The sequence below is a fragment of the Photinus pyralis genome, unplaced genomic scaffold (assembly GCF_008802855.1).
Source record: "Photinus pyralis isolate 1611_PpyrPB1 unplaced genomic scaffold, Ppyr1.3 Ppyr1.4_LG1, whole genome shotgun sequence".
Taxonomy (NCBI): Eukaryota; Metazoa; Arthropoda; class Insecta; order Coleoptera; family Lampyridae; genus Photinus; species Photinus pyralis.
This window is the reverse complement of record NW_022170249.1, coordinates 49,997,901-50,004,832: the sequence shown is the minus strand read 5'-3', so window position 1 is coordinate 50,004,832 and position 6,932 is coordinate 49,997,901.

The window sequence follows — 6,932 nt, the reverse complement described above, 5'->3', positions numbered from 1 at the left end:
TCCGAGCAAAAGAGATATTTAATTATTTAAAAAGAGTTCACGAGTGGAACATTTGCAGAGTTAATGAAAAGAGAAGAGATAGAATCGAATAGTGGCTCTCCAAATACTCCAATGCTAAATGGAACGGTCAAAAATACGATGAAACTATTCAGAGCATAATAAGGGCAACATGTGGGACATTCAAATTAAAAAGAATGGCAACTAACCTTCTGCCTAAATTGCTAAGTATTCGTAAAAGGTAAAATTCGTCGTTGTAGTCTTTCGGCTGTAGGGGTTTCAGGTAACCCGACGAGAGGGCGCCTGTTCACCATCTGGTTACTCCGTTCGCATGCTGCAACGCCCAGCGATAGCTCCAGACGTGCTCTGACGTTATTCAGGTAAGGAATACGTAAACGCGTCACTCTTAAAAACCGCTTCAAATCATGCACTTGAACGTGCAATCACCTAATCAGTCTCAATAATTACAAAGTTGTTATAAAACAGTCTAGGCACGGTGGCTCTGCGATATTCGTGCGTATTGACAGTTTAAATAAATGCAAACCATTAATAATAATAATAATAATAATAAATGTCTTTATTAGGCAGTTGTACAAAGTAAATATTTAAATAATAATAAAATTAAAAAAAAAGAAAGAAAATATATATATATATATATATATATATATATAATATATATATATATATTGACATGAGCATGTGAATCTGGAAAAACTCAAATAAAACGTACGTTGTAAGAAAATGTTTTGTTATTTAGGCATTATACGCTAAAATCCATAATAATACTTTAAAGATTATTTACTTACTAGTATGTCACGCACCGCACGCTTGAAGTTAGGTAGAGTGTAGTTTTTAATTTCAGCTGGTAAATTATTAAATATTGTAACAATCGAGTAAGAGAATGATCTTTGCAGTATCTTGGTCTTATGAACTGGAATAGATAATAGGTCTTTACGTCTAATATTGACGTTGTGAACGTCGGTGCGAAACGTAATTTTATTGTATAAATATGGTGGAGTTTTGTAAGCTATGATTTTATAAAACAAAATAGAGGAATGGAGGAGACGCCTTTTCTCCATGTTTAACCAGGATATGTCTATTAATTTATGAGAGACATGCTGTCCTCGCCTGATATCAAATATTAGACGCAGACATGCATTTTGGACAGCCTGAACTCTTCTAGATGTTTCTACTGTGAGACAGGGACCGTAAATTGAGGAATAATATGAAAAGTGTGATAAAATTAAGGAATTACACAATACGATCTTTGAATTTTTATTAAGCAGGTGTTTAATTCCATATATGTATCTAAGATTGGTAAAGGCACGCTGAGTACACAATTTAATGTGTTGCTGAAATCTCAAATTAGTGTCTATAACTAAACCTAGGTTACGAGTATAATTAACAAACTCTAACGGAGCACCGTCAATCTTTATGCACAGCTTTGCCATTAATTCATCACGCTTTGCCGTATTGTTAGGATAGCCAAACAGTAATACTTTAGATTTAAGGGCATTGATATGTAAAGAATGAGCAGTAGCTACTTCAATAAAATTTGATAAATCACTGTTGACTCTCTCGTTTGCACTTTCAACATCCTGAGGGTCAAATTCATAGTACAGTTGTGTGTCGTCTGCATATAAATGATAGCTGCAATATTTTAAGCTAATGGGCAATTGAGACGTGTAAATAGCAAACAAAAGAGCATTTAACTGTCAGCGGTAATTTCAGCTGTCAATTCAAAACTTCTTTCGAGTGTTTCGCTATCGAATGTGATAAGTGGTACATTGTAAATATTTATAAATCTACATGTGGTGATTTTGATCTGTTAACATTTTGAACAATTTCTTAAGAATCCAGCTATAAATACGTTGTTGTAACGGCCGATCTCAATATCAGATCTGGCAAAAAAACAAAAACAATACAATGTTCTGACATGTTTGTTCTTGTAAAGTGCAATCCGTAACTAACACCCGACGCGAGTGGTATGGTTAGGGCATACGGTTACGTCGACCATTATTGATTACGTAGTAACAAATGCCCAAGTATGTGACTTCGAAAACTTTGTTCCATGTTCCATGCCGTGATACTAGTATCATGATTCCATGCGTTTGGTCCCTATAGTCCATACAGGGTGTTTTTTTTAAGATGGGCCATAAGACAACGTAAAGGCATTGAGTTTTTTAAAATGGACCATGGGGAATATTACATTGCATCAAATGTTTCAAGTCATGGCTTCCTCGCTTGCTTCCTCACGAATCATCTGCCACGGTATTATAAAAAATTGTTTCTAAATCAACAAATTCATTTTAATTATATATATATATATATATATATATAAACGTATAAATTAGAATCGGTGCTCGAATTGTTTTCCATCGGCAACCCGAAGCGATCATAAGATCCTCGAAGATCACTGCATCTTCTATTTCTCTGCTCATCTTGCGAATTTCCTCCTTCAATCGATCCAATCTTCTCTTCCATACCTCACACCCGAATACACTATTTTTTATGTAGCCCCCAAGATCCGGGGAGCGCGGCGGCTAATCTCGAATAGAGCCGAGACGTCTTGAGCTTTTATGTTGTACTCTGGTGTTAGAGCTGTGTAAGTCGCCACATTTTGTTAATTATTTTTATTTTGGCGGATAAAACATAAAACTTTGTAGATGTATATATATGGAAGCGGCAGTATTTTATTTAATACTTTAAGGATTGATAGCCCCCCATGAATCCCATTGCAAGTTGACGAGACCCTACGTTATTATTTCGCGTTGGGGTAAGCAATTTTATTGCCAAGTATGAATATACCCTTCTGAGTGTTAGTATATGAAATACCTTTAATTGTGTAATTCCGCACGCCATCGGGTACGTTCGGAGTTTTTAGAGGCTTTGGTTTTCTGCTATTTTTAAGGAGGTGTTGGGATCCAGGTTGAGTCTACCTGCCTACCACGCGTTTACAGGTTGCGATTACACGGCAGCCTTTTATAGTAAAGGAAAAGTCGAACCTCTTAAAATCTTTTCCAAAACCGAGACTTGCCGACAAATTTTTGGGATTCTTGGAATGAAAGAATACGTGTAAAGGGCTCTACCTTACCAATTCAAGATTATGCAAAAAACCTTGGTGTGGTATTGGATTCTGACCTTAGATTCAAAAAACAAGTTTCAGAGATGATTAAGAAAGCTTTTTTAAATTTGAAATTAATTTTTCGTAACAGGCGCTCCATTAGTCAGCAGATAAAAAGTATTCTGTGCGAATCGCTCGTCCTTTCCCAGTTTAATTATTGTGATGCATTGTACGGACCTTGTTTGGACGCAGCCGATAAGTACAGGATACAAAAATACAAAACTCATGTTTGCGTTTGATTTATGGTGTTAGAAAGTATGATCGAATCTCTCATAAATTACATGAGATGAAATGGCTTAATATGGAAAATAGGAGATTCGCTCACTCTGCTACATTATACCATAAAATAATCTCTGGGAAGACTCCACGGTACCTCTATGAGAAGGTCGGATTGAGCTCAAATAGTAGGTACGCTGCATTAATCACCCCACCATTCCATAAATCAGCACTTTATGAGCGCTCTTTTAGCTACAACATAGCGAAACTTTACAACTCATTGCCAAACTCGTGTAAAAGATTGCCTCCTCACAAATTCAAAAAGTACATCCAACTATTATTACTTAATCGTCAGTTGCAATAAACTCGTTGTCAATTTGGTTATCTTATAGGATTTTTTTAGCCCTCATACCGAATCACGCACTCATTAACTCACATTTTCAGCACTCATCAATCGTTCATGAATTGTGCTGCAACCACGCACACCAGTTTATGTTATATTATTTAGAAGCCATATAGTCTTTCGTTCAAAACTTTATATGTATATTTGGGAAATGGGTTAAGTGGAAGAGCGAATGCAGTTTCTGCTGATACTGCATTCGAACTTCGCCCAATTAGCTACTTAGCACGCAGAATGTTGTTTTTTTTTCTGTACTTTATATATGTTGTTGTAATGTAGCTAATAAAAGACATTATTATTATGGTCGGTGTTTCTTGTGAGAACTCAGGTCTAGCCTGGTTAACTAATCGCACGGATTAAAATCAAGTAACGATTAGTGTCTGTGTCTGGTGAAGTTATGTAGGGTCCTAAAAAAAAAAAAATAAAAAAAATTCACACACGTACATTGGACATCTAGGGATAATGTAATTCGTACTTACCAACATACCTATTGATGGGCACAATAGCCAACGCTATCAGGAAAGAGGAAAACAAAACAAAAATCATTATAATAATTCCTGTAATTTTATTAAATGGAGTTTATTGTGTAAGTGTTTCTTTGGCTTTGCGTTTGGGTTGAATACGAGTGGGTTGTGATAACGTGGTGTGCTTCTGTGAAGAAGGAGTTTTGTGTTTTTTAATTGTATTTATGGTGTTTCTTTGTTCCTGAGGTCGTATTTGTGAGGTTGCTTGGGTTTTTGGTGGAGATATTGCAGTATTTTGTGAGCCTGTGTTAAGGTTTTTGTGTTTCGGTTGTATACGAGTGGGTTGTTTCTGAGAAGAAGGAGTATTGTGTTTTTTAACTGTGCTAGGGCGTGTAACTTTATTGGATGGACCTGTCTTTGTAGTGCATGTTGCGTTACTTGTATTTATGGTGTTTCTTTGTTCTTGAAGTTGTATTTCTGTTGTTGCATGGGTTATTGGTGGAGACATTACAGTATTTTGTGAGCCTGTAGTGCTGTTAAGGTTGTTGCGTTTGGGTTGAGTACGAGTGGGTTGTGTTTGTGATAACGTGGTGTGTTTCTGAGAAGAAAGAGTATTGTGTTTTTCAGCTGTGCTAGGTCGTGTGGGTGAGGGCGTCTTTGTAGTGCGTGTTGCGTTACTTGTATTTATTGCGTTTGTTTGTTCAGGAAGTTGTGTTTGTGTGGTTGGTTGAGTTAAGTTTGGAAATATTACATGTGTGTCATGTTGTGAGTCTAAAGTGCTGTTTAGGCTTTTGCGTTTGGGTTGAATACTAATGGGTTGTGATAATGTGGTTTGCTTCAGAGGTGAATCTCTGATTGTAGTATATGTTGTATCATTTGTTGTACTTGTTTGTTCGGTAAGTTGTATTTGTGTGTTTGTTTGGGTTAGAGGTGGAGATATTACAGTATGTTGTGTACCGTGTTGTGAGCGAGTACTGTTGTTTACATGTATACGTTGTGGATCATTTCTGTATGTAGTATCTTGTGTTATGTTTAGAAATTTACGAACAATATGGCATGTGTTGATAATGACTGCTTTTTGTAAATGTTTGTATGTGTTTTTGTCTAAACCTAATAGTTGTAAATTGTGGTGTATTGTCTTTGGTATAACTCCAGTAGCACTAAGAATAATGGGAACTATAACAGTAGATTTCATTCTCCATTGCGTCTTAAGCTCGATAGCTATATCGGTGTATTTGCGGTGGTTTTCTGCATGTGTTTTAGTTAAGTTGTTAGTGTTGGGGATGGCAATGTCTATAATACAAATGGATTTTTGTGTTTTATCTATAAGTGTAATGTCTGGTCTATTATTGTGGATAGTTTTATCTGTGAGTAGTGTCCTGTCCCAATATAATTTGTGTGTGTTGTTTTCGAGTATGATCTGTGGCGTGTATTTGTAGTATGGTGTCGTATCTGTTATGAGAATGTGTTTAAGTGCTAATTTTTGATGTATGATTTTAGCTACCTGATCGTGTCGATGTTTGTATTCAGTTTGTGCAAGTCGTGTGCATGCCGATATTATATGTTGGATTGTTTCTGATGTTTGGGAACAAAGTCGACAAGAATCATTTGTCACTGTTTTATCTTTATGTATGTGTTTTTTATAGTTGCGTGTGTTAATGACCTGGTCTTGTATTGCTAACATGAACCCCTCAGTCTCCGGGAAGACATCACATTCAGACAACCAACTGTGCGTTGCTATAGAGTCAACACAATCCTGGCCAACCTCTTGTGGAAATCGTCCATGTAAAGGCTTTTGGTTCCATGTCTGTATGTTATTTGTGATGTATGTAAGTTTGGATGTGGGTGGGAGTACATTAGTTTCGTGTAGTAAGTGGTGTGTAAGATTTGTCTGCATATGTTACTGTTTTGTGTAAGACTGAAGTATCTGATTTGTTATAAAAGTATTGTCGTAAATTGTGTATTTGTGTTTGGTGCAATAGTTTTATATCTGTAAGTCCTCTACCTCCTTCCGAACGAGGAAGGTAAAGTCGTATAGTGGAGGAGTGAGGGTGATGTATATGGTGTTTTGTTAATAGTGTACGTGTGTTTCTCTGTATTTGTTTTAAATCTGTATTTGTCCAACGTATAATCCCGAAAGAGTATGTAAGCACTGGTATGGCATAAGTGTTAATAGCTTTGATTGTATTTCTACCGTGTAATTTTGTTTTAAGTATACTGCGTATTCTTTGTAGGTATTGTGTGATAAGTGTTTGTTTTATACTCGTATGTTTAATATGTGTATTTTGCTGAAAACCAAGATACTTATAAGTTTCATTCTTGTCCATGGAATTTATTAAATTACCCTGTTCTAGCTCATAATCTAAAAGTTGTCTTTTACCAGCTGTGATGTGTTGTGTTTTACATTTATCAATTCCAAAGTCCATTTGTATGTCACGTGAGAATGTTTCGGTAATGTGTAGAAGGTGATTAAGTTTTATGCTTGTGGAAGAGTATAATTTAAGATTGTCCATGTAAAACAGGTGTGTAATGTTGTGATGTATTTCGTGGTTGTGTTTAATATTGTACCCAAAGTTAGTAGTGTTTAACAAATATGAAAGTGGATTAAGAGCAAGACAAAACCAAAGCGGACTTAAAGAATCGCCTTGAAAAATGCCTCTTTTAATTTGTATTGGGTCAGTAATAAGTTTTGTGTCGTTTAGTGTAAGTGTTAACGTAGTGTTCCAACATG